Consider the following 9,559-nt stretch of genomic DNA (forward strand, 5'->3'; position numbering starts at 1 on the left):
TACAACGGCATTATAATATTAGCCTTTTTGTTCTCACTACCTTTTCTAATGATCCCAAGCATAGAATTGGCCTTCTTCATTGGCGCCGCACACTGGGTCGACACTTTCATTGAGCTGTCCACAAGGACCCCAAGATCTCATCTGTCACAGACAGCTCAGAACCCATCAGCCTATATGTGGAGTTTTGATTTTCTGCCCCAATGTGCATGACTTTACACTTACACTGAAAAGCATCTGCCTTTTTGCTGCCCATTCTGCCAGTTTGGAGTGATCCTTCTGGAGCTCCTCAGGATCACTTCTGTTCTGGTCTTTACCACTAGGAAAAGTTTGGTGTCATCTGCAAACTTAGCCACCTCACTGCTCACCCCTGTCTCCAGGTCATTTATGAACAGGTTGAAGAGCACCGGTCCCAGGACAGATCCTTGGGGCACACCACTTTTCACCACTTTCCATTGTGAAAATTGCCCATTGACACCCACTCTCTGTTTCCTGATCTTCAACCAGTTCTCAATCCAGGAGAGGACTTGCCCTTTAAATCCCTGACTGTGGAGTTTTTCAGTAGCCTTTGGTGAAGGACTGTGTCCAACGCCTTCTGAAAGTCCAGATATATAATGTCCACTGATTACACCACTGATCCACCTGGATTAAAGTAAGTTAGACTGCAATCCTAACCACACTTTCCTATGAGTAAGCCCCACTGAACAAAATAGGACTTACTTCTGAGTAGACCTGATTAGGATTGTGCCCTTAGACCAGGGGTGCCCAAACCCCAGCCTTAGACTACTAAACATTGGGAATTCCATTCCTCCCCCACGTCCGGGATATCCCAACAACTTGTTGCCTTCTACATACAAGGCATTCTCAATGCAGTTGTAGTTGGAGGGCCAAACTCTGATAACAGTTGAGCTGTGCTCAGAATCAGATCTGCTGCCAAAACCCTAGAAATCAGCAGGGAGGAGGAGAAATGTTAAAGCACAACATGGGCTTAAGGGGGAAAACTCTGTTCTCTGTCTCACCCACAGTCACACACATACAGGATCAGTTATTATTGGTACAGGAAGCAAAGCAGAGGCACTTCCTGTTTTTAAACCACCACAGCTGTTTTACAAGGATGTCACTCTCCTGGGCCTCTTCTCTGAATGTTCTTTTCTTTTTTCCTTTTCAAAAGAAAAAAAAAATCTCTTCCTTTTGACCTATGGAGATATCAGGAAAAGCATGTCTGCACCACCCTACTTGCTAAACACTTGACCTTCTGGTGTTTTAGCCCATCAGTGCAAAAGCAGAGGGATAAATGACAATCCCTGACCATAACTATTTCTAAATTTAATTTATTGAAATGTTTTAATGCATTGAATGAGCAGGCCAACTCAGAAATAAGTCCCCTTGCAGTCTGGGGCTCACTCCCTAATAAGAATGTTTAGGATCACAGACTATAAAACTTTAAACCTAGTTATTGCTCCTGGGCCAGTGGTGTAGCTAGAGGGGGTGCAAAACACTAAGTTTTGTGGAGGACCTCACCATGGTGTGCAAGAGGCCCCTCCCCTTTGGAGCCATGAGGGGGGAAAAAGAAGGCATACACCTGGCTCCAAAGGGGATGGAGAAGAGTCACTTACATAAGAAGAGCCCCACTGGATCAGGCCAAAGGCCCATCTAGTCCAGCTTCCTATATCTCACAGTGGCCCACCAAATGCTTCAGGGAGCACAAAAGACAGCAAGACAACCTATATCCTTATGCCCTCCCCTGCACTTTCAAGCTACAGTGAAAACTTGGTGCTTTGCATTCCCCTCTAGCTATGCCACTGCTCCTGGGCTACCTTTGTCAGGCAGGTTCTACCTTGTGCCCTCTGTTCTAACTCTAGTGTGCACAAAAACACACCTTTTATGCTTCCTACTCTCTCACACCTCTCTCACTATTAGACACACACTTCCCCCTGCAGTTTATGCTCCCATGTGCAAATGTAGCTCCTTCTCTCTATCGTCTGCTTCTTTCTTGTCCTGAAAATGCCTGTGCTACCACCACTTTCTTGGTGTATTATCCATGACTCAGCCTCGCATTCAGTGCCAGTGTCACTTTGTGGTCAATCTGTCTTGTCAGATGGTGCCACTGGTCACACTATGTCTGGTGCTACTGGAGCAGACCTAGCTCTGCTCCTGAAACTGACAAGGGGCTTCTCTTGCAATTCCCAGAGTCTATAGTCAGTTTCAGCTTAGGTGCCAGTCCTCCACTGAACAGCGCTCCTGCTCTTGGAGCCCAATCCTATATATGTCTACTCAGAAATGCATCCCATTATAGTCAATGGGGTTTACTCCCAGGAAAGTGTGGATTGCACATCATCCAGCTGGGTCCCTCCCCATTCTACACATTATCTCTCTGACTATAATGGGACTTCTGAGTAGACATCCATAGGCAGCTCTAAGGCTGCAATCCCATTCACGCTTTCCTGGGAGTAAGCCCCACTGACTATCATGGGGCTTACTTCTGAGTGGACATGCACAGGATTGAGCTGTACCTCTGCATTCCTATGCACCCTTTCCTGGGAGTAAGCTCCACTGTCTGTAATGGGGCTTACTTCTGAGTAGGCATACATAGGGTTCAGCTGTAACGCTGCACTCCTAAGCACACATTCCTGGGAGTAAGCCCTACTGACTGTAATGGGACTTCCTGAGTCCCAGGGAGGGATGCAGAGGGATTGGGCTCTTACACACGGTGCTCCTCTTCCAGATCCAGTGGCGTAGCCAGAGGGGGGCGAATGCCTCCGTTTTGCTCCCCCCGCCCCAATGGCTCCGAAGGGGAGGGGCCGCTTGCACCGGCGCCTGAAAAACTGAGTGCTTTGCCCCCCTCTAGCTACGCCACTGCCCAGATCTCCCAGCCAGCCGGCGAGGGAGTGCCCGATCGGGCTCCCTCTCGCAGGGACACACATCCCACCCTCCCCTCCGCCCGCGCCCTCCCTGCCACTCCAGCCAAGGAGGAGCCTGCGCTACGCCCCCGGTGTGCTCCTTCTGCGCTCTCTCACTCAGCCTGGTGGAGTGGCTGGCTCTCTCTCTCCCCCTCTCCGCCATCCACGTGGCTTTCCCGGGGAGGGAGCGCTATATGAGGAGCTCCGGCAAGGCTATTGTTGCTGCCACCGCCCGGAGCGAGGGAGACTCTCCTCTGCTGCATGAGCCGGGAAGGTACTGCCGAGGAAGGAGGACAAAGGAGCCCCGGCAGCAGCAGCCAGGCGGAGGCGTGGAGTGGAGCAGCGGCCCCCAGCACCCCCCCTCGGGCTAGGGGAAGGCGCGATCCAGTGAGTGTCCCCCCCCGGGCTGCTTTAAAAGGGGGGCAGGCGGGAAAGGAGGTGAGGGGCAGGCAGGCAGACTGACTGCAGCCCAAGCCTAGGCACGTCTACTCGGAAGTAAGTTCCACTGAGTTCAGTGGGGCTTACTCCCAGGAAAGTGTGGCTAGGATGGCAGCCTGCCTGCGGAGGAAGCCGCGGGGCGATCGCGGGCTGGCGCCCAGCTGGGGCTCCCCTAGAGAGCGAGGGGGGATCCCGGCTGGGGTTGCAGCCCCCCCCAGCACGGCCACCTCGGAGTTGGGGTGTCATCCTAGCCACACTTACCTGGGAGTAAGACCCATTGACTTTAGTGGGGCTTGCTTCTGAGTAGACATGCCTATGCTTGGGCTCTCAGGCTGCTATCCTAGCCACAGCTGGGAGTAAGCCCCATGGGCTATAGTGGGGCTTACTTCTGAGTAGTCATACTTGGGCTCTCGGGCTGCCACACTTCCGTGGGAGTAAGCTCCATCGACTGTAGTTTACTTCTGAGCAGACATACCTAGGATCGGGCTGTAACGCTGCAATCTTATCCGTTCTTAGTTGGAGCAAGCCCCATTGAGTATAGTGGGGCTTACTTCTGAGTAAACATGCCTAGGACTGGGCTCTCAGGCTGCCATTCTAGCCACACTTTCTGGGAGTAAGCACCAAAGACTATAGTGGGGCTTACTTCTGAGCAGGCATGCCTATGCTTGGGCTCTCAGGCTGCCATCCTACTGGGAGTAAGCACAATATACTATAGTGGGTTTTGCTTATGAGTAGACATGCCTAGGATTGGGCTGCCGAAGGGCAGCCTTGGTTAGCCCCCTCCTCAGCTGTTGGGGCGTGGAGTCCTTCGGAGAAGGCCCCTATTGGAGGGGCAGAGTCCAGAGAAGGAGTCCCGTGTTAGTTGCCCCGGAGAGGGGACGAGAAGCGGGGCTCGCCGCGATCGCAGCGCTGGCCAAGTGGGACAGGAGCTCCAGCCAGGATTCCGTTATCTCCCGATCGGGGACTCAGGGAGGGGGCGGCCGCTGAAAGTGACACTCGCCCTGAAAGTGACACGCATTTTGCTCCGTCCACATGCCTCCCCTTCACTTTGACGGGGGGGGGGACCCTTCGCCTTCGGTGCCTGAATCGTGGACGAGAACTGCGTGGAGAAGAGGGCTCCCCAGTGGCGTAGCTGGGGGGGGCAAACCACTAAGTTGTGCAGGGAGCCTCACCGCAGCTGCCTGTTTTGCTCCCCCACCCGGAATGGCTCCGAAAGGGAGGGGCGCTTGCACGCCCTGGAAGGATCCCTGCAAAACTTAGTGGTTTGCCCCCCCTCTAGCTACGCCACTGGGGCTCTCTAACTTTCCGGGCTGGGATCGGAAGTGGGATTTCCCCCTCATAGCGATTTCCCTGTCCCGTGGTAGGCTGAAGGGGGGAGGGAGAGGGAACCACTGAGGGGGGAGAGGTGGGGTGTATCCGTTTGTGCGGGGGGGCTTTTGGGGGGGTGCAGCTGCTCATTGCCCCCCCCCCTCAAGCCTGTCGTGCCTTTAGGGAAGGGGGGCAGGAAGCAAGAAGGGGGAGGGCGATCAGTTGCAGGGGGAGCTGCTGGACTTGGTGGTCGCAGCTGTAAGGACCGCGGGGGTTGGGACCAGCCCTGAGAACGAACTGGGAAGGTCCGATTGCCTAAAGGGCCCGAAGGGGGGGGGCGGAGATCGGAAACCAGAAGTGAACTGGAGGAAACGAGGGGCGGGCGATGCCTCTTGCCCAAGAGAAGTTGACACGGGATGTGGGCCCCACGTGCTTCTAACTGCTGCCCACCCCGTCCCAAGTAATGACTCGCGATCACTGGGAGAGGAGATGGGGGGAGTCCCGGGTTCAAACTCTTGCTGGGTCAGGAAGTTCGGGCTTGTGCCACCCCCAGGATCAAATGGAGCCCATCTCCTTGGAGGCGGGGCGGGGAGGGCGCCAGGACCCTGGATCAAGACCCATCGTGGGGAGGGGAGGGCGCTAAGCAGATTAGGGGGCACTGTGGGGTACTCGGAATACAAGTTCGGGTAACTCAATAGGCTGAAAACGTGGGTAAAACAGTATTGTTTCTTAATGAGAAATTGAGTTGAATTCTGCGAGCACATTTTTCCATCTAACTCACAAAGAGGAGAGGCTTGGCTCCTCCCCCCACATAAGAAGAGACCCACTGGATCAGGCCAAAGGCCCATCTAGTCCAGCTTCCTGTGTCACACAGTGGCCCACCAAATGCTTCAGGGAGCACACAAGACAACAGGCACAATCTGTGTCCTGGTGCCCTCCCCTGCATCTGGCACTCTGAGGTAGCCTACTTCTAAAATCAAGAGCTTGCACGTACCTATCATGACTTGTAACCTGTGATGGACTTTTTCTCCAGAAATTTGTCTAACCACCTCTTAAAGGTATCTAAGCAAGATGCCATCACCACTTCCTGTGGCAAGGAGTTCCACAGACTAATTACACACTGGGTAAAGAAATTTTCTTTTGCCTGTTCTAATTCTTCCAACGCTCAGTTTTAGCAGATGTCCCCTGGTTCTGGTGTTCTGTGAGAGGGAAAAGAGCATCTTTTTATCCATCCCCTGCATGTATGTCTCAATCATGTCCCCCCTCAGGTGCCTCTTTTCTAGAATCTAGATTGAAGAGCCCCAAACAACCTTTTCTCATAAGAGAGGTGCCCCTGCCCAGTAATTTCAGATTTCAACCTGTATGCCATGGGTGGTGAATTCCTCCTTGGCAGGAAAATACAGATGACCAAGCTTTACCCAGGTCAGTGGCATAGCTAGAGGGGGTACAAAGCACTAAGTTTTGCAGGGAGCCTCATCACAGCATGCAAGCAGACCCCATCCCCTCCCCTTCAGAGCCATTCTGGGCAGTGGGAAGAAAATGGAGGCATATGCTGGCTCTGAAGAGGAGGGGGAAGGACATGTGGAGTGTTCCACATGCTTCTTACATAGCTTCAGTTGACTTCACAGCAATAGCTTTGCAAGGTGGCATTACCCATATTATACCCATATTGAATGATATTATATTATTATTATCAGGTATTATATATCTGATTATATATATATATATATATATATATATATATATATATATATATATATATATATAAATAAAATCAGGTATTATATATCAGGTATTATACCCATATTGAATGATAATGATAATAAGAAGAAGATAATGATAATAAGGAAGAGCCCCACTGGATTGGGCCAAAGGCCCATCCAGTCCAGCATCCTGTATCTCACAGTGACCCAGCAGAGGCCTCAAGGAGCACACAGGATAACAAGAGACCTGCATGCTGCTGCCACTTCCTTGCATCTGGCACTCAGAGATAGCTTATCTCTAAAACACACCCATGCCCCATACACCAGTGGTGCTGGTTGGCTGAGAACATGTGAAGCTGCCTTCTTAGATCCACCTAGCTCAGTTCAATGTGTCCTTGCCTGATTGGTTCAGCATCAATTGCATCACATCACGATGGACTCTCCCTAAAATAAGTATGCAGTGTATAGTGGACGTATGATTGGTGCCAACAGGACCATGTGGGTGGTTGTGGCGTAGTTGGAGGAGGGGGCAAAGCACTAAGTTTTGCAGAGAGCATGCAGGCAGCTCCTCCCCTTTCCTTTGGAGCCATTGGGAGGGGAACAAAACGAAGGTAATACACACTGTGGGGAGGCAGCCTGCAAAACTTAGTGCTTTGCCCCCCCCTTCTAGCTACACCACTGGTTGGTGGTAGATAAGCCAATCAGCAAAGTGAAGACTGATGCCAACACAAGTGTTTTGGGTAGCATTTCGGCCAATATGTTACAAGTTTTTGTAACATCTTAGCAATGTGTAATAATGTTTATAACCCCATTTGTCATTTTAAACATTTTGGCTAAAAAAAAAAGCAACTGAGAAAGTAACTCCATCAGCATTTTTAAAAACTTTTTAAAAGTTTGGCTGCTCTTTCAGTAAATACCTAAAATGCTAATGTTTTCATTGTAAAAAAAATCACCTTTTAGAGATTGAAATAGCTTAGTTCTGCTGTGAAAGTTCCAGCTTCTGAGATCTTGGAAGGAATTAACCAAAAAACAATGTATTCTTGAGTCCACATTATGATATTTTGATGATGCAATGGGGACTCTGGAGTGGATTAATATTGTAAAGTGTGGATATACTGTAATTTTCCATACTGGGTGGCTTTTCTACAGTGGTGCTCCAGAATTTCAGGAAGGCCTGCATGGAATGTTGGGGATTGAACTCCGGTCCCTCTGCATACAAAATGTCCAACAAAGACTGCAATCATTTACACACTTACCTGAGAGTAAGTGAATTCAGTGAGACTTATTTTTGAGTAGACATGCTTAGTTAGCATTGTGCTGTCAGTGGCAGAACACAGAGAGTGGCAGAACACAGAGAGATCTGTTTAGAACTCTTCACAATCTGCTTTGGTTTTAGCCCCCTAAAGAAGTTTGGTGTCATCATTTAGGAACTAATTAAAAAGCACCAGTTTTAAGACAGATCCTTCGAGGGACCTCATTTCTTACTCTCTTTCACCATGAAAGCTGTCCGTTTACTTTCATGCTTCTTGTTCTTTAACCAGTTATCAGTCTATGCAAAGACAAGTCATCTTATTACATGATGCACACAGTTTACCTACAAAGCTACTGTGAAGGACTCTGTCAAAGCATTTTTGAAAGTCCCAGGTATTCAGTGTCCACTAGATTGCGTCTACCCATATGCCTGTCAGCACTTTCAAAGAACTCTAGTGAGGAAAGACTTACCTTTGCAGAAACTATGCTGATACTCCTTCAGCAAGGCTTATTCTTCTAGATGCATCCCAATTAAATCTTTAATTGCACTTTCCAGAAGTTTCCTTGGAACAGATGTTAAGCTGACTGGCTTGTAATTTCCCAGATCCCTTCTGGATCCTTTTTTAAAATTCCTTTTGTTACCTTCCAGTCGGCTGACACAGAAGCCATTTTAAAAGACAGGTCACCTATTTTTTGTGAGAAGACCCACAATTTCACTTTTGTGTTGATGCCATCCAGATCCAGTGATTTGGTAATGTCCAATTTGTCAATCTCTAGAGCCTCATCCCTTGTCACTTATATTTGACCCCATCCATCAGACTCCATCCCTGGAATAGACACCGATGTCTGCCCTACATCTCTTGTGGTGAAGACGGATACAAAGAATTCAGTCAGCTTCTCTGCATTCTTCCTTCTGTTTTAGTTCCTCATTATCCAATGGTCAAACCAGTGGTGTAGCTAGAGGGGGTGCAAAGCACTAAGTTTTGCAGGGAGCCTCACCATGGTGTGCAAGTGGCCCTCCCCCTCCCCTTTTGAGCCATTCTGTTTGCCTGCTCCTCATCTTTTCCGACTGTGGCTTTGTTTGCTTACATTTCTTTTGCCAAAGTTTGTGCTCTCATTTGGGCAAGACTTCTGCTTTCTGAAGAAAGCCTTCTTACCTTTTATCACTTCTTGACTCCACTTGTGAGCCTTTTGGCTGCTTCTTAGGTGAGTCCCTTTGCCTCTTAGTATTGTACATTTTTGTTGAGCTTCTCTTATTGTGGTTTTAAATAATCTTGTGCACTCTGGAGAAACTTGACCCTTTTGACTTTTCCTTTCAGCATCATTTTTTTTTTTTACAAGTACCCCCATTTTTCAGAGGTACATTTTTGAAGTTCAGAGTGTCTGTTAGACCTCCTTGGTAATGTTTGAATTACATACATGCAGTGGTGGAGCTAGAAGATGTGCAGAGCACTAAGTTTTGCAGGGAGCCTCACCGCGGCATGCAAGCGGCCCCTTACCCTTTGGAGCCATTCATGGTGGTGGGAGCAAAAGGAGGCTAATGGCTCCGAAGGGGAGGGACTGCCTGCATGCCATGGTGAGGCTTCCGTTTGGTCACTTGCCCGATCTCGTCTGATCTCGGAAGCTAAGCAGGGTCAGGCCTGGTTAGTACTTGGATGGGAGACCGCCTGGGAATACCGGGTGCTGTAGGCTTATACCATAGTCTTCCAAGACTGAAGGTTGCCAACCAACCATTTGGTCAGTTCCAAGACCACCTTTTCTATAGCACAGCCTTTTAGGCTACAGTCCTATAGACACTTACTTGGGAGTTAGTCCCATTGAATTAAATGAAATTTAATGCTGATGAGATGTGCATAGGATTGCATTTATGTATCTGAATCTTTTCTCTTTCTCATGACCTGAACATGAATTTAGCCAGTCTGCATGCGGAGGATAATTGAGGTCACCGATTACTACTTCTGA

The 9,559-nt window shown here is 49.4% G+C and overlaps 1 pseudogene; it reads left to right on the forward strand.

The window, feature by feature from the left end:
• Positions 1–9,166: 9,166 nt before the first annotated feature.
• On the forward strand, positions 9,167–9,289 carry LOC136650071 (5S ribosomal RNA; annotated as a pseudogene).
• Positions 9,290–9,559: the final 270 nt, after the last annotated feature.

Source organism: Tiliqua scincoides, chromosome 4 (assembly GCF_035046505.1).
Source record: "Tiliqua scincoides isolate rTilSci1 chromosome 4, rTilSci1.hap2, whole genome shotgun sequence".
NCBI lineage: Eukaryota > Metazoa > Chordata > Lepidosauria > Squamata > Scincidae > Tiliqua > Tiliqua scincoides.